The sequence below is a fragment of the Mustela erminea genome, chromosome 10 (genome assembly GCF_009829155.1).
Source record: "Mustela erminea isolate mMusErm1 chromosome 10, mMusErm1.Pri, whole genome shotgun sequence".
NCBI lineage: Eukaryota > Metazoa > Chordata > Mammalia > Carnivora > Mustelidae > Mustela > Mustela erminea.
The window spans coordinates 97620342-97638004 of record NC_045623.1 but is presented as its reverse complement, the minus strand read 5'-3'; the positions used below and the strand labels follow the sequence as shown (position 1 = coordinate 97638004).

General features: G+C 56.8%; 1 protein-coding gene across 9 annotated transcripts in view; it reads left to right on the top strand.

Annotated features, from left to right (window-relative positions):
• The window catches only part of ARHGEF10L (Rho guanine nucleotide exchange factor 10 like), a 155312-nt gene that overhangs the window by 27628 nt on the left and 110021 nt on the right, over positions 1–17663 (top strand). The window contains exon 1 of one of the 9 annotated variants that reach the window (XM_032361135.1): positions 105–396. The exons of 5 other annotated variants lie outside the window; for them this stretch is intronic. The gene's annotated coding sequence lies outside the window, so the exon portion shown is untranslated. Of the gene's footprint in view, positions 1–104; positions 397–1759; positions 1782–6113; positions 6135–15387; positions 15552–17663 lie in introns of those variants that run through there. 3 more of the 9 variants (XM_032361137.1, XM_032361133.1, XM_032361132.1) reach the window with 3 other exon arrangements.

The following is a 17663-nucleotide window of genomic DNA, read 5'->3' as shown; positions in this document are numbered from 1 at the left end:
GGCTCTGTGATTCCTAGATCATTCTGTGAAACTTGGTGTTTCTTTCTTTCCTTTTTTTCTTTTTTTAAAGATTTGATTTTTAAGTAATCTCTACACCCGATATGGAACTTAAACTCATGACCCCGAGATCAAGAGTTTCATGCGGGAGGAGACAGAAAGTGGCCACTGGCTTTTGCCTAAACTCATGACTCCGAGATCGAGAGCCAGCCAGGCGCCCCAACCCTGCTGCTGCTTTAGTGCTTCCCAAACTCTGCTCATCTCTCCTTTCTACAAAGATTCCTGAGGCTCAGAGAGGTTAAACAACTTGCCTGAGGTCACACAGCATAACAGGGCATCCGGACTGGGGGACTGGTCCCCTGAGTGAAACAACCAGAGTCTCCAGGGTGGAAGCAGGTGGTGAGTAACCCCTGGGAGGGCCTCACTGGGGCTCCAGTTATAGGTCACCATCTATATTTCCCCTTGTGCCTGCGGATGTTGTCCTCTTGCGGTCTCTGGGAAGGAGGAGCTGGGCTGTTGCTGGGGACTGGGAGTTAGCCTTGGGAGCCAGAGCCCCATGGACTGTTTGAGCAGTTTCCTGGGGGCTGGTTTCTTCCCCAGTAAGTGATTGGAAAACCCTCTGGGGCTGGGCCAGGTCACATGGGGTCAGTGACGGAGGTGGTCTCCCTGCTGGGAGGGCAGAGGCCTCATCGTTGGGGGGCACCAGGAGCGATGGGGAGCCATTAGCAGAGCCCTGCCCTTTGTGAGCCCCAACACTCTGGGCAGGTGTCTGGCTTCCCTGGGGTCTTGGTTACCTCAGCCATGAGGCAGGGATGGTATTAAATGTGACTGCGAAGGATCGAAACAATAACCAGTGTTTGCCAAGGCCCCAGAGTATGCTGGGCACCACGTATTAACCTTTCGGTTCTTTGTGGCAGTCTCGTGAGGTGTGCATAGTTCTTATCTTCATTTTATAGATGAAGTGGCTGAGGAACAGAGAGGGCAAGCAATTTGCCCCAAACCACACAGCTAGCAAATGGCAGAACTTGAACCCCGATCCACCTGACTCCTGAGTCATCCCTTGAAACCCCTCCTGTCCCTGTGAGACTCTGTTCAGCCGAGCCCTTCCTTGGCACATCACCTGAGAAAATCTTTTGGGGGCTCCCGCATTCTGTCCATCCCACTTTGGGGCGCCCAATCTAGTCTGATCCCTTGTTTCATCATGAAGCCTTGAAGCTTCAGTGGCCAAAGTGCCTTGTTCACCATGTCACAGCTACTTGTGGCAGACTTGCGATGACAACCCCAGCATCCCGGACCCTTAGCCTTGCCACTCTTTTTACTACCCCAGGGCCTGACGAAGATCACCCGGCCGGGAGCCAGGCATCCACCTCTTCCTCAAACCAGCCAGGAGAGCTTGGGCAACATTTCACCCCATCCCTGACTTTTCCCCGAGCCTTGATTTCCTCTTCTGGTAAATGGGCAGGTTGAGAACCTAGAGTCTCTACTGATTCTGATAATCCATGAGTCTAAGATCTCAGGTTTCTAGGAATCCATGAGTCAGACATTTGCCACTTTTCCTACTTCCTGTCTGTTGCCCAGGGAACCAGGGGAGATTGAACTGAAGAAACAACTCAGAGAGCCTGATTGAGAGCCGCTTATGATCCACGCATTGATGGAGCAATGGGGCGTGCCCAACAGGGAGGCCGATACCATTGGCTGTGCTGCAGCAGCGAGGTGCAGAGAGGCTGGTGAACTTTCTAGAGGGTCCAGGGATGGAATTTCCTGTGTATGAGGCAGTGCTGAGGGTATGTGTGCGGGGTACTTCCTCCTCCATGTGCCCTCACGTGGAGCTCTCTGCAAAACCATCTCTCTGGGGCTCCAGATGGGAAGATCCACCCCGTCCATCCATGCTTGAGAAACGGCTGTGAGGGGCCCACCTGGAAATGCAAAATGGCTGTGGAAATCCTTGAAGGGACAGTGGCAGGGAGAGCAAAGTGTGCTTCGTCCACCATTGGCCAGAGCTCAGCCCTGCCTGGCAGCATGCCCGGAGAGCGGCCTCTGCTGTTTACAGGGAAAGGGACTTGGGACCAGGGAGAGGTTGTGGCCAGTGGGGACGAAAACAGGAGCTGAGGTAGGACAACGAAGTCCGAGACTCATTTAGAGCTGGAAGGGCCTTCTGGGATCATGTAGTCCAGGCTCCTAATTTTGTGTCTGGAGACATCTTAGTCTGCAGACGGGCTGTGACTTGCCTCAGGTCTCACAACCAATGGCAGCAGACCCAGGAACAGAAGAGGATTCGAGAAGCTGGATCATTAACCCCAACTTCTGGCTGCTCTCATGGTCATGACTTCCTGCCAGGTCCTGCCCACCCACTCTCCCTCCCATCAGAACAAACACAACAACACTAGTAATCATTGAAAAGGAATCGTCTCGCTGAACACTGAGCATGTTGATCTCTGGAGTGGACTCAGGGGGCAGGCTCCCTTGCTCAAGTCCCATTGCTCCTTTCTTCTGGCCCTGTGACATTGAGCAAGACATGATCCTCCTCTTCATTGACAACTTGCTTCATGTGTATCATGATTAAGCAGATTCTGAAACTACAGGACTTCTCAGTGCCTTTAACATGTTGAGTATCGTTAATCTTCAGGAGGGAGGATTTCTACTCTTGTTCTTCCATAGTCTTGGACCACTGAACACTTTTTTTTTTTTTTTTTTTTTTGGTGAACCCCTATTAACATCTTTCCGGATATAGGTGTTCCCTTGAATATGCAGATTAAGAAACCTTGATGGTGGTTCATCAGGACTGTTTTAAACTTTTAGACTCAGACTCTGTGGACTAATAGTGGTGTTTTGGGGTGACATCCCCCCTGATCTGTGACAGCCAACTCTTCAGGAGCCCACCTTGTCTCCCTGGGCTCCACAGAACCATTGCCCTCTGAGCATGAATTACCTCATCACTGTTGGTGGTAGAAGCAGCAGGAGGTTTCCGTGATTGGAGCCACCGTGTCTTCCTGGGCAGAACAACGGGCTGAGATGTCCTGAACTGGCAGCCTGTGCCCTGTGGAGGCTCTTCCCAGGGACCCTGGCTCACCTGGGAGCAGGTACAGAGGATGCCAGGGAGGAGCAGAGCCCGCTCTGCAGACCAGGGCAGCCTGGGACCGTGAGCCTGGGACATGGCCACCTGGCTTCTGTCCCGGCTCCCGCATTCACCTTTTATGACCTTGGGCAAGACACAGCCCTCTGTGGGCCTTGGTTTCCTCATCTGTAAGACGAGAGGCAGGGCTTAGTGATCTGTTGATTCTTCTCAAGGCTGATGTTCTGAGAAATGGGCACATTTGGTACTTTTGGTCTCCTGTAGCTTGTTGGGTTTCTCAGTGTCACTGAAGATGTTCTGTCCGAACTTGCCTTTCTCAGAAAGTGAGGTGTGTGTGTGGAGGTGCATGTCAAGTGATCTTAGCACCCTGGAGAACCCACGAACCGGTGATTCTCATATAGCTAGGTACTGTAGGCTTGCCTGGACAGCCTGCTAGGAATGCGGATTCTTGGGCCTTACCCCAAGAGACTCTAAATTTGTAGTTTGGACCGGACCTTAAAATCTACATTTTTTTTTAAAATAAGGATTTAGTTATTTATTTTAGAGAGAGAGTGTGTGCATGTGAGCATGGTGGGGAGGGGCAGAGGAAGAGAGAGAAACTCAGGCAGACTCCATGCTGAGCGTGGGAGCCCCATGTGGGGCTTGATCTCATGACCCTGAGAACATGACCTGAGCTGAAGCCAAGAGTCAGGTGCTCAACTGACTGTACCACCCAGGTGCCCCCAAATCTACATTTTTTTTTTAAAGATTTTATTTATTTGTCAGAGAGAGAGAGAGAGAGTGAGCACAGGCAGACAGAATAGCAGGCAGAGGCAGAGGGAGAAGCAGGCTCCCTGCCGAGCAAGGAGCCCGATACAGGACACGATCCCAGGTCACCGGGATCATGACCTGAGCCGAAGGCAGCCGCCCAACCAACTGAGCCACCCAGGCGTCCCCAAAATCTACATTTTTAAAAAAGTCTCCTCATTCAAGTGGTTCTCAAGTCTGGAGTTCAAGGGTCACACTTTGATAAAGGCTGTTAGGCTCTCTTTGAACCAAGCAGTGCTTAGAAGAATGGCCCGCTGGGGTTGGTAATGGCTTTGTCTGGTCCTGCACAGAGACATCCTCATCTGCAGTCATAGCCTTCTGTAGCCGGTGACCTCTCTTCCCTGTAAGCTAGGGTTTTCCAAACCTGGTTGGTTACTGGAATTGCCAGGAAGCTTTAGAACAAAATATGAATTCTTGAGTCACCCCTTAGAGATTCTTGGAACCAGTTAGATCTCAGCTGGGACCCAGAAATCTCTATGTGTTAAGACTCCCTAGGTCTTTTGTGTGTCTATTTGTCATTCATTCAACAAGTATGTGTCAAGGCTTGCCATGGCCCAGCCCAGGGGAGGGTGTCGAGGACGTAATTGTTAGGCCAGTTGCAGTCTTGGACATTATGTCATCTGTTCTGCAACCTGGTGAAGGAGCTACACGGTGATTACACGGGGATGCTTGGCCAGGTTGGGGAAACATGTCTAGAAAATGGTTGGGTTGGACAAAGTACCTGGGGCAAGGCTGGGATTCCTGGGTAGTTTAGCTCCGGTAATTTCCAGATTGAAGTAGGGCCCTGAGCCCAGTGTCCTCTGGTCACTACTTGTGGACTCCTGTCATTAGTTCACCACTTACTCATTTATTTATCCACCCACCCATCCATCCACCCATCCACCCATCAACCCACCCACCCATCCATCCATTTACCACCCATTCATCAATTCATCATCCACCCACCCACCTACCCATCTACCCATATACCCATTCATCCATCATCTATTCATCCATTCACCCATCCATCCATCCATTATCCACCCCTCCTTCCCTCCGTCTGTCCATCTATCCATATGTCTATCCATCTACCCACCCATTCATCCATCTTCCGTCCATCCATTATCCATCATCCATCCACCCATTCATCCATCCTTCACGTCCCATCCGCCCGCCCATCTATTCATCATGCGCCCACCCAGACCCACCCATCTACCCATCATCTACCATCCACTCGTTAACTTGCCCACTTACCCATCTACCCATGAACCCGCTGACCCCCCCCCCCCCACCCAATCATTTATCCATCCATTATCTCTCGAATCTCTATCACGTGCTGAGTACCGTGCTGGGACCGAAAGAAAGGCATTCCTTCTGCCCTCAAGGAACTCACAGTCTGGTGGGGGGTCAGAAAACAAAGCAAATGATTCCAACCCAGTTGTCAGGTGCTCAGATGGGCAAGTGGCCAGCTCGGTCAGTGGGCACCGTGAAGAAATGTCCCCACAGTCATTTTGTGTCAAGGCCCAAAATGAAGGTGGCAGTGTTCCAGGCAGATGAGGTGGGGCACAGCTTCCAGGCCAAGGAAGGGCCTTGCCCTTGGGAAGGCAGGTGGTCACGGCTGGTGGGGGGAGCCTCTTCTGCTCCTGGAGCTCAGGCTGACTCTTGTTTTCCATGCCTGTTTCCCTGTGAGGTCTGGCTGGCAGTAGGTGCTCAGCAAACGTTCATCGTTGGTCAGTGGGGAGGTCTGTACCATGCTGAGGAGTTTGTAACCAGGGGGCTGTAGACCGAGTGCGGGCAGGGGAATGACACCCTCCTGTGAGCTCCTCCTACTGGGTGGGGGGAAGGGGGAGGGGGACTGAGGGGCCTCCCCGGCTTTCACCCCTCCTTGGCCTCCTCAGCCTTTAGCCCTTTCCTCCTGCGGGTCAGAGCGCCTGCACTCTGCCACCTTGGCAAGCCCACTGCAGCTCTCCATCAGGTCTTTCCTGCAGCTCAGGGCTCTGCCTCTGTTTGGGGGTGCTGGTGAGAGGGCCGTGTAATGTTGGGGGGTGGGAGTGAGTAGATGCTGTGACAGCTAAGAGCCTTGGCTTCCGGTTCTGATCCCCGCTTTTGCCTCTTATTCCCTGGCTGTCCCGTGTGGCTTCCGTGTTTCAGCTGTTTCCCAACCTGTCCAGTGGGGGTAGGACAGCCTCTCCCTCCTGTGGTTCTTGGATTGTTTTGGAGAGTTGTCGCACACACAGCACTTAGAACAGTGCCTGGCGCGCAGGGAGCCTCTGACGGGGTGAGCTGACACATGGGGCTCTGGGGGCCGATGTGCTGGGTGGCCTGGGTGGCTGGTTCTTTATTCTTGCAGCCGGAAGGCCTGGTTGGAATCCCACCTCCACCTCCGACTAACCGCAGAGATTTGCGAGCGGACTCAGGCTGGGAGCTCAGGTTTCTCACCTGTGAAACGGGGCTTGATGCCCCTTGGTGCTGCTGGCTGGAGCGTTGAGTCTGACAGCCCGTTCCCTGCCTCAGACTTATTATTGAAATCAGAAAACCGAGGTCTAGACCTGTAGAGTGAAATCTCCATTTGATGGTTGTGGTGTGGACAGCCACTTCCCCAGCCCACTGACTCGAGGGGCGAGTCTCACATCTGTTGGGCCACCTCTCTTGGCCCTGGCCTTCCTCTTCGCATGGCCTCCTTGGTTCCTGGGATCGTCCTGCGACCGGGGCTCTGGGTCTCCCAAGTGGGGGGCTTTGGGGCAGAGGGATGCATCTGGTCTGCAGGGGGTCCTGGGGGGCAGGGAAGATCTGTCCTTCCCGAGCCAGACTGGATCTGGGTGCCCTGGAGAGACTGGCTCGGCCCCGTGCCTCTTACCTCGTGATCCAGCTTCGTTTGAGTTCTCAGGGCTGAGTGACTCATCATGCTGACGCCCCAAGGAGATTTGGGTCTCAAGCAGGTAAATATTAACCTTACAAATCCAGGTCTGAATGTAGATCTCTGGGGCTGGCTGCTTGGGGGCCTGCCAGGTCCTGAGTTTCCCCCGAGCTGCTGGGCGGGAGGAGCCCTCCAGAGGAAGGAAGTGCACCTGCTCCAAGCCAGTCGGCAGCGTTCGATTGCCATTACTGTCCAGTGGTCTGGGGCTGCCCTGTTTTACATTGAGGAGGGAACTGAGGCACAGAGCAGGCAGGAGGCCTCCTCCGCTTCATGCAGCTAATGGGATGGGCCTGGGGTTGGCACTGGGAGGGTCTGCCTGCGAAGCCCGTGCTTGCCGCCACCCCCGGTTTCTTCCTGCTGTTAGGACCACCCCAGGGGCTAAGGGGCGCCCTCTGGCTCCTCTGAACCTGGCCCTCAGATTCCCTCTTTGCGAAGTGGGGACAGGTGGTTTGGGGTCCCTGGCAGGCGGGACCAAGCCCAGGACACCTGAGTGCAGGGGTGCTGTGGGCACGCAGGGAGCTCCCTCTGCTCGAGGCGTGTGAGGCTCTGCTGGGACCTGGGCTGGGGTTTGGGAGTCTCCTGCTGGCCAACCAAGCAAGGCTTCCCTTGAAGACCGGGTATGAGGCCCTGTGGGGACACTGAGGGCCCCGCCCCACTTTTTGTCCTCTTGGTACTGTCACACGAGCAAGAATGAGAACACAGATTTGGGACTTCAGACCCTGGGTTCGAATCCCGTGTCTTACTAGCTGTGTGATCTCCGGCAGGCCTTTGCCTGCTTTGGTCAGAGGTTCCCGCGGAAAGATGGGGATTGTAACTCCTGTTTCACAGGGCCATTGTGAGGATGGGGGGATGGTCTGGGCCAAGCCGCGAGCACATAACATAGCAGGTGCTCAGTGAGCCCCTCGCGTGGGGGTCTTCTGAGGCCTGAAGGGTGAGTGGAAGCCGCGCCTCCCTCCCCTTGATGCCAGGAGCCAGGAGCAGGATGGGGATGGTTCTGTGCGCAGCTGCAGATGGGACAGAAGGGGGCACCAGCTCCACAGTGGGGGTGCAGTGTGGGAGCTAAGACTGGCTGGAGAGAGAGGGAGATGTTGGATTTCCCCTTGTTCTCTCTCCCCTGCCCCTCCCCACGGAGGCCCTTCAGGCGAGCCGCAGTGTGGCCCTTGGCTGTTTTCGCAGCGGGGGGGGGGGATCAGAACCCCAGGAGAGGAGGTGACTGGCTCTGTGTGGGTGGGAGTTGGTGGGACCAGGCTGACGCCCGGCGCAAGACCCACGCGATGCTGGTGCTGCGCTGCGTCCTCAGCTGCCTGGGGCAAGTCCCTGGGGCTGGTCCCTGGGGCTCTCGGGCTCCCTGCCTCTCTGGCCTGCCCCTGAGCCAGCTGTGAACAGAATATTCTGTCACATGGTTCACTAGACTGGCCCTTCCTCTGCCAGGAGACTTTTTGTTTTATTTTCTTTTACTTTTCCCTAATAAGGTCTCATGTGGCTCTCTTATCTGTCCTTTCTTGGGGCCTGGAAGGCTTATGACTTGGCCCTGGGGAGGCTGTCCCAGCAGAGCCCCACTGACAGTGGCCGGGCTGCACGGGCCCAAGTACGCGAAAGCTCAAAGGGAGGCCGAGTGGAGGCATCAGAGCTGTGCAGACCTGGCTGGCCTAGTCTCCAGCTGTGTGACCTTGGGCAAATCACCTCGCCTCTCTGAGCCTCCGTTTTTCTCACTCAGTTCAATCCAAGTAGCACTTAGTAAGGCCCGTTAGATGCTAGGTTATGGTACTAGAAGTTTCAGGCAGAGCAATGAACAGACTCAGCCCCCGGCCTCTGGGCTTGAGGTCTGAAGAGTGAGCGGGGGACTCACGTGGGGACCTGGATCTGGACCTCGAAGCATCGGAGATCTCCTGAAAAGGCACGTGAAACAACACGCAGGGCTCCAGATTTGAATGGGACCTAAGGAGTGGTAGTCATGAGAGCAGAGGCTGGGATTTCTGGAGAATTATTGCCAGGTCGATTTCATGCTCACCAGCAGGAAAGCGGGACACTATTTCTAGAGAAACAGAGTTGATTTTCTGTGTACACTGTTGACATGAGTCAGTGTCCCTCGTTGTCACTGAGCCTGACTTGTTCCCATATATGCCCCGAACTTTGCAAGAAGGAAATGCAGCCCTGGGTGATATTCTAGAGTCGTCCATCCCCGGCATACGGTGGGCACCCAAGAGGTGTTTCTGGAACTAGTGGCACCAGAAACACATCCTAGTGGGGGTGTGATTGATGTGGGGAATGAGGGTCTGCTCACATAAGAGGGTGTCCTATGTAGGAGGGAGGGGGCCTTGTTCTGAGTGACTCCAGAGAACAGAATAAGAACAGGTTTTAGACCCTTGTCATGTGGGACAAAGGAAGACCCAAATGTGAGAGTGTGGTGGGGGATGGTGACTGAGGCCCAGGGTAGGGCAGGTGTGTATGGAATACCCAGTGTGTCCCAGGCATGGTGCTAGGCTCAGTGAGCCCCATCAGGGGAAGGGGACTTTTCCTTGTTTATCCACTGATGTCTCCCAAACACCTGGAACAGTGCTGGGCTCGTGCAGGTGCTTCATGAACATAGGTTGAACGAATGAATGAGTGTGTTACTTAATCGGATCTCAGCAGTGTCATCACATCCAGTTTGCAGATGGGTAAACTGAGGTCTAGGGAGGTCAGGACACACATCTGCTCCAGCCGCTCATGGGGGGAATCAGGATTTGGGGTCTGGGCTGCTGGATTTCAAAGCCCGTGCTCTGAGTCACCCCCTTGTCAGGGTCTCCCGAAAGGGATCTTGTGCTTGCTGACAGGTTGCCTTTCACTCTCAGTGACTCCTCCCTTGAGAGCGATGGAATGTGGGAAAATACAGAATGCTCGATGCAGAAACAGTAGTGGGTTAAGGCCGTGGGGCCCTAACCTAGGCCTTAACCCCCAGTTACCTGGGGATAACTGCGGCCACGAGCTCCTGCTTGGACCAGTGGGCGCTCGTTCAAGGAACTGGGTTAGGAGGGGATATGATGCCACCAGCCCTGGGGCCCTTTCAGGCCTGGACTGAGGTTATGGTCATCCTCAGCCACAGCACAGGGTCGGAGGGCCTGCTCAGGCAGTAGCAGGCACATGGCTGTGCCTTCCCTGGCTGGCGCAGCAGGGCCTGGATCTTAGGCCGTTCCTGCCTGGGGACCTTCTCTTGGGTGGTAGCTGGATGGGCCTGGGTGAGCCCAGACGTTCATAGGAATATGTCCCTTCCCTCAGCCGCTGGGTGGATCCAGACAAGAATGCCCAGTGGACTTAACACGTTTGCCTTGGGATGCTCTGGGAGCCCAGGGCTGGGACCCGGACAGAGGGGGCTCCTTGCTGGGGCTCTGTTGGGGGCCAGTGCAGCGAGATCCCTCTCCGGAGGCCCTGGGTGAGAGCACTTAGTCTGCTGGCCCCCCAGTTCTCTTCCTCCTCTCCCATGGGCTCCCCGGGGTCCCTGTGGCCCTGTCTGCTTACCTGGGGCTTATCCCAGGCAGCAGACTGGCGGCTGGCCGGTGGCTGAGGAATGAGGGAGCTCCAAGGCACGGCCCCATCGCCAGCGGGCCTGGGTTCGGATCCTAGCCCTCCCATCACTGACCATGTGACCATGGGCAACCTTCTTACCATCTCCGCGTCTGTTTCCCGATCTGTAAACGAGGATGATCGTCACAGTGCCTCTCTCTGAGGGTTGTTGTAAAGACGAGGTCATGAGAGGAGTGACGATCTCGGGCGAGCTCTGGGCCTCTCGTGAGCGGTTAGTAAACGGGAGGTGTTGGGATGCTGACTCGGCGCTCCTTGGTGGCATTGGGCAGCCCAAGGAGCTGTTGCCTTTTGTCTGTGCCCAGGGCCTGGACCCTGGACTCCACCTGTGTGAAACTGCTTGGCATGGGTGAGTGTCTGGGCCTGGTCGCTGGGGAGGGAGGAGCAGGCCCTTGACTCCCGCGGGAGGGCTCCTACCTTCTTCCCTCCCTCTCTCCTGCTCAGACGCGCTCGTCGCCATGTGTCCCATCGCTTTTGTTCACTGAGGAGCATTAATCGATGGATAGGCACCCCCTTCCCCATCTACATTCAGGCCCCTCCCAGGAGTTCCTGCCGCCCCCCACACTCACCCCACCCCACCCCAGCAGCTCTGCCTGGGTTTCCTGGTGGTCCCTGCTCCGTTCTCCTCCGCCCGCCAGACCGTCAGCTCCACAGAGCAGGCACTGATGAGTAAGTGTTAAGGTTTGGGCTATGACCGTGCGCTAGACCGGGCTTGGGGTCACATCGGGGAGTGGGGCACAGTCCCTGGCCTCCGAGAGCTCCCAGTCTGGTTGTTGCTTTATTAAGGCCAAGGCGGCTGTTCGGTGCCGACAGCGGTGCCTTGTGTCCAGGGAGGAGAGGCATCTGATGGGAGAGGTCATGGTCTGCCCTGTCCCTCCCTCCGCCTCTCCCTCTGACCCCAGCTTCTATGTTCCAGAGGCCGGGCCAGGTGGTGGGAACCCAGAGAGAAGCCGTTTGTGGTCTCTGACCCTCAGCCTGGTGGAGAAGAGTCGCAGAGTCCTGGTACCATAGCGAAATGCCGTGTCTTTAGGCTTGTAGCCTGCATTATCTGCCATGGAGACCAGTGACAACTCTGGTCTTTGTGTCCCTGTGACTAATGATGGCTGCATTAGCAGGCCATTATCTGCCCTAGATTCTCTAAGGACTTGACCAGGTGCCCTGAGACTGGGGACTTCCGCCTTGGTACTTCTGTGGTATTGCCAGGTAACTCTGTGCCCTGGAGGAGGTCTAGCTGTGCCCTGGCCGCTACCTGCCACGTGCCCGTAGCACCCCCCTCCCCTGCTGAGCTGTGACAACCAGAATGTCCCCAGATATGGCTGGAATTCCCCGGGGGGACAAAAGTCACCCCCAGTTGAGAAGCTGCCTTAGATGGATCTGTCAGAAGAACCGCCTGATTCCAGGTGGGATGGAAATTTTGAAATCCAATACCACCTCCCCCACAAAAAAAATCAAAAGAGGAAAGAAGTGCCCCCAACATCCTGTATTCCTTGGCTGGACACATGATCTGGTTTGGCACAAAGCGCACACATCCGCGGGGAGGTGGGAGGGCCCTTGTGGCTGGAGCAGCTCGGTGCCCTGGCCCAGGCCACCCAGCCCAGGACCTCTGGCAGAAGCCACCCCGTCCTCGCCAGGTCTGGGTGTGCCCGGCTCTGTGTGGCTGTGATGTCAGGCAGGTCACCAGATGGCCACCTGGAGGACACGGGACCTGTGTCGGTCCTGGGAGAGGAGAGTCAGAATGGGCGGCTGTCCTCTGAAACCTCTCCCTCACCTCACAGTATCTTGGTTTGTGGTGATGCGTGGGTTTGTAAAGTGTGGTACGTGCCTCCTTGCAGCACTATGGGCTTCAGGAGGCCAGGAACCAGCCGGTCTTGCCCATCAGCAAATCTCCAGAAATTTCCACGGTGCCCGGCGTACAGAAGGCTCAGTAAATATTTGTGGCATGATTAAGGGGTGCTTTTGGATAGCAGAGGGATCCAGAGAGATAAAGCTTGGCTTTTCTATCCCCCCCGCCCCCCGAACGCTATTGATCTCCAAGATTCCCAGAGCGAGGGGGTGGGGCCCAGAGACGACCTCTCTAACACCAATGGTACACGGGTAGGTGTGTGACCTCCACCACTCACTTCCGGCGCGCATCCTGATTTGGAAAGAGAGGGCATCCCTGTCCTCTGACCAACACCCGGGCCACTCAGACAAGCCTTGGGTGAGCCTGGCAAAGCCTTGGTCTTGGCAAGGAGTGGCCAGCTGTCCCTGTGTGCGTCTGTCCCTCTGGCCAGCAGTGAGCACCTGCGTGGTTCGAGCTGCAAGCAGGAACCAGAGCCGGGGTCCCATTTCCCCAGGCCCGCTCTCCTTCCGTAGGTCACTTGAAGATACTCCTGACACTGTGACAAGGGGCAACCCTGGGCAGGCTGGGGTCACTGTAAGTTATGGCCTGAATGGGGACTGTTGTCCCTGAATTTAGCAGAATATATCTGAGATGCAGCGCGCGAAAGCAGGCCTCCAGACGCTTGCCTCTCTCCACAGCGCTGAGCCCAGCCCGGGAGCTGTCCACAAAGGGTCTCTCTCAGCCAGTCCTGAGGCCCCACCTCCGCCTGACCAGGGATTTGGATTCGGATTCGGGGAATTGGAAAGTCTCCCTGGCAGCATGCACCGACTTTTGGTTGTTTCCACATTTCACACCAACTAAGGGAACTTTGTATGGCTGTTGGGTTTGGGGATCCTCCCCTTTTCTGACTTTGATCCCATTTCCTGGAATCTTCACTTGAAAAGCATCGGGAAGCGGGTGGAGGCTGGGCGGGGAGGCTTCTACAGCTGTGTGTCTGCCTCAGGGTCAGGCGGGGGCGGCAGGCTGTCCCGGGGCGCGTCACTGGGCACCCTTTGCCCCCCGTGGGGGCTGCTGCACTGTCAGACACCGCGGGAGAGGCTGCCCCCTCCCTCCCCCAACAAGCCTTGCTTGCATGGACCTCATCTCCACTGGGGCCCTGTCCTTGTGGGCCAGGTCTGCCGTCCCCGTTGAAGGAGGTCGTTGGGCATTAATTCACTCAACAAACATTTCTTGGGCACCTACTGTGTTCCAGCCACTCAGTGAGGCACTGTGGGCACCGTTATCTCATTTAATCCTTATAACAACCCTCTGTGGTGGGATTCTTGTGGTTTTCCTGCTGAAGAGGGGGCCAGGGACCAGAGAAGGGGAATCAGTCTCACTGTCACAGCTAGGAAGTGGAGAGTCGGGACACCCCCCCCCAGGTTTGATCCCAGAGGTCACGCTCCTCAAAACAATATCTGGGGCACGATCGTGGCAAAAGGGGCACCTGAGGACCCCCACCTGCCCATACAGGGCCAGGGACTGCTTTAGAGCAATGGCAGTCCTAAGTATCGCAGCCCCGCCCCCTCCCGGGCAGGTGGCCGCCTCTCGGGGAGATGGAGGAGGGGTGGGCTCACCGCTCAGGGCGCCCCTCGTGGTTCCAGCCAAGGGCAGGCACACTGAGAGGAGGGAGTTTGGGAATTTTTTGTAGGGCAGGGCTGGGGGCTGCATTGGAGTCACCTGTTCCAAAGAGCCCTGTTACTGCCTTGGTGAGCACAGGTGTGGATCTTGTTTGAGTTGGTAATGAAGGAGGACCCGTGCTTGGATGCAGCTCCCTGTTTGGGTCAGCATCCTGGGGCGGACTCCAGCCCAGGGCAGCGGGATTCAGGGCAAAGCCATTTCGTGGTTGACACCATCCCTCAGTCTCCCTGCCCCCCATAGGCCCAGTCCAATTTCTCTGTTCCCTTCCCACAGCCCCAGGCAGCGCCTCCTCCCAGGTGTGCAGTTAAATGGGGGGGGGGGGCGCTGGACCTCCTGGTCTGCGGAGGGAGGGGCAGCCTGGCACCAGGGAAAGGCCCAGACACACCTTGGATGCAATCAAGGTGCTTCTGGACTTCGGACAAATTGCTCTACTTTCTTTCCTTCCTTCCTTCCTTCCTTCCAAGATTTTATTTATTCACTTGACAAAGACACAGCAAGAGAGGGAGCACAAGCAGGGGGAGTGGGACAGGGAGAGGGAAGCCCAATGTGGGGTTCCATCTGGGATCATGACCTAAGCTGAAGGCAGATGCTTAATGACTGAGCCACCCAGGCACCCCCCGCTCTACTTTTCTGAGCCTCAGTTTCCTCATCTGTGTAATAGGGCTGATCCTGTTCCCTTGTGGGATGGCCTGCTCCCTCATGGGATGGCCCGCTCCCTGGTGGGACTGGCAGGAAGACACAAATTTCTGACGCCCCCTCGCAGGTGGGGAGAACAGAGAGCAGCTGGAAGAGGCACTTTGCTAGGGGGGCGGGGTGGGGTGGGGGAACATTAGGACTGAAGTGCTGGTTGCTTTGCGAGCTCAGCCAGAGCTATACTGGGCTGTGCGGTGGAGGCCTCTGTGTCCCCTGGGACCTGTGCACGGCTCGTGTTTCCGGAGGGCCTCGGATGCTGCCTGGCCAGCTCACCCTGCCTCGGCCAGTGGGCTGAGTATTTTTAGCTCTGATTTTGCCGAGACCTCTCTTATGGGACAAAACAGATGGCGCCCTCCCTGAGAGAGACAGAGCTTGGGTCTGAAGAAAGGGACTTGGAGCCAGACTGGATCCTAGTGGGCTTTGAAAGGGAGGCCTTCTCTGCTCCCCGTGGCCAGCCAGCCTGGGCAGCGGCGCTGGCCTCACCTTCTGCAGCCCCAGCTGGAAGCTGCCTGCCCTTCCTTGGAAAGCTGAGCGTGTGCCCGGGTTGCTCACCTGCCTGCGTGGGCAAGACTCGTGTGTGCACCTGCCTGCCAGAGTGGCCGAGGGGGGCTGCCCTTGGGACCCCGGGGTCCTGTCCCCTCTCCTGGCCACATGCTTCTGACTCATCAGAACAAGAACGTGGTCATTTTGGGAGCGAGTTTTTAAAAATAGTCCCAGTCCTTCCTCCAGCTCTGCCCCACCCCTCCCTGATCACGCCCTGGCGTTGGCCCCAGACCTCTTCCCACACTGGTTTTGGGGAACCGCCTCCTGCCCGCCTTGGCCGGGGATCTGTTTGTGAAGCTCTCCTGGGAGGAGCGGTCCTGGCCACAGGCTGATTTCAGGGAGGAGGCGGCGCGGGCCCAGGAGTGGGGACGCCACGGGCCTTGGCCACCTTCTCCCCACCTCCCTCTCCCCCCAGTAGCAGTGGTGGGACTGAGCCCAGGGCCGGCGTGGGACCAGGGATCCCTTCATTCACTCAGCAGGTGTGTGTTGAGGGCTGCTGTGTGCCAGGCACCGTCCCAGGGGTGTGGAGAGAGCAGTGAACAAAATGCTTAGGCTCCCACCTTGGTTGAATGCACATTCTAGTGGGAGGAAGCTGATAGAAACAGCTGAAATGTCCAGGGGCCCAGAGGCGTTAAATGCTAAGAAGATAAGGCAGTGGCTTGATGGGGATGTGTGTGTACTATTTCAAAGAGGATGGATGGGAAGGCCTGTCTTTGAGCAGAGCTCTGAAGCAGGTGACTGAGCCATCCATGTGTATGTCTGGGGGAAGAGCATTCCAGGCAGAGCAAGTGCAAAGGCCCTGAGGTAGGGGCATGTGTGGGTGTGTGAGGAGCTGCACCATAATTGTCGTGATTGGGGTAGAGATGCTCTGTGAGGAGAGGTAGGATCTCCATTCTGGGAGGTAGTGAGGATCACACCATGTAGAGCCTTATAGGCCAAAGTGAGGACACTGGCTTCCACTTTGATGGGGTCGGAAAGCACTGGAGGGTTTGAACAGAGGCATAACTGGGCTGCTGTGTGGAGAACAAAGCATGTGGGGTGAGGGGTGAGGGTGGAAGCAGGAACTTCCAGTCAGGGGCTGTTTTAAAGGTCCAGATGCGAGGTGGTGACGGTTCGGCGGCAGCCGGGGTGGTGGCCAGAAGTGGTAAGAGTCTGGACGGACTTAGAAGGTAGAGCCAACAAGGCTTGCCGAAGGATGAGATGCAGAGGTGAGAGAGAGGGGGAGTCAGGGTGAGGCGGAGGCTTGTACCCCAGCCCCTGGCAGGCGGGTTCGGGCTTCAGGTGAGCTGGGAGGCTGGGAGGAGTCGGGGAGTGGGCAAGGGTTGGTGTGGACATTGACTTCAGGATGCCCGGCTGACCATGGAGCGGACGCGCCCAGCAGGTGTGCAGGGAGAAGCCAGGATGGAGTTCCAGGGAAGGTCAGGCCGGGGGTGTCCCTGCAGAGAGGGTGTCCCGAACCGTGGAACAGCCGAGGTTGCATGCAGGGAGGCATCTTCCAGTCTGATCAGAGTCCTGAGCCCGGAGCACCCACTGGGCCCTGTAGGAGGAAAGGGGGTGGGGTGGGAGCTGCTGTTGCAGAGGGAGGGGAGCAGCGGGGGGTGGGTGGGGAGGGGTTGCAGGAAGTGGGGGATGGGGCCCAAGCACGTCCACTGGCTTTGGCATCTCGGAGCTGTGGGGGCAGACACTCCACCACCCCAACCTAGATAGCTCAGCAGAGAATGGGGGGGGGTCCTGGACAAGGGGCACAGGCAACGTTCGCACAAGGGGAGCAGGGGAATCTATCTGGTGGTGGCTTGAGCCCGTGTGGGGTTGGTGAGGTTTTTGGATATTTGATCCTTAAGAAGAGCAGTCATGTGCCATCTTTTCGTTCACCGGGAATGATCCGGGGCAGGGGAGCCAAGGTGTCTCTGGGCTGTCTCTCTTTTTCCCCAGAAAGGCACCCCTCTCCTCACATCCTCCTCCCATCCCCAGCCTCCAGGTTCCTCCTGGCATTGGCTCAGAGTCCAGGGTCCTTCATGTTGTCTAAGCGGGGTCTGCGTGTCTAAGTCAGGGGGTGCCGGCGCTTCTCCATCTGAAGGCCCCCCGGGGTAAAGAGGTGTGGGTCTCTGAGCCCCTGCGGTGGGGAGTAGGAGGCACATGGCCCATCTGGGACGTTGCTGGTGTCCTGTGATGTGAAGCATTCTTCCTGACTAAACCCCAGATTCTCTGCTCGTGGAAGCGTCTACACAGCCTGGGGAGGGGGGCAGTGCACAGGCCCCAACAGAGAGTGGGTGCTTACTGGGGACAGTCGGGAGCTGGGGCACTTCCCTCAGCTCCAGCCGCTGGAGCCCTGTGGTGGGCTGGGGGTGGAGAGCCAGGGCTGCCGGTGTGCAGGGGGTCGTGGCTGCGGGTCAGCTTCTATGCCTGACCTCTAATCTCCTTGCCACTGCCTGCTGTGCAGTAATGAGCCATGCCTTCTGGTGAGTTCCTGCCCATGCCAGGCAGCACTCCTTACCTCATTCATCCCTCCTCCAAAGCTGAGATACCTCCCTCCCCTTGGTGCAGACTCAGCTAAGAAGGTTCTAGCAAGTAGCGGAGCCAGGACCGGAATA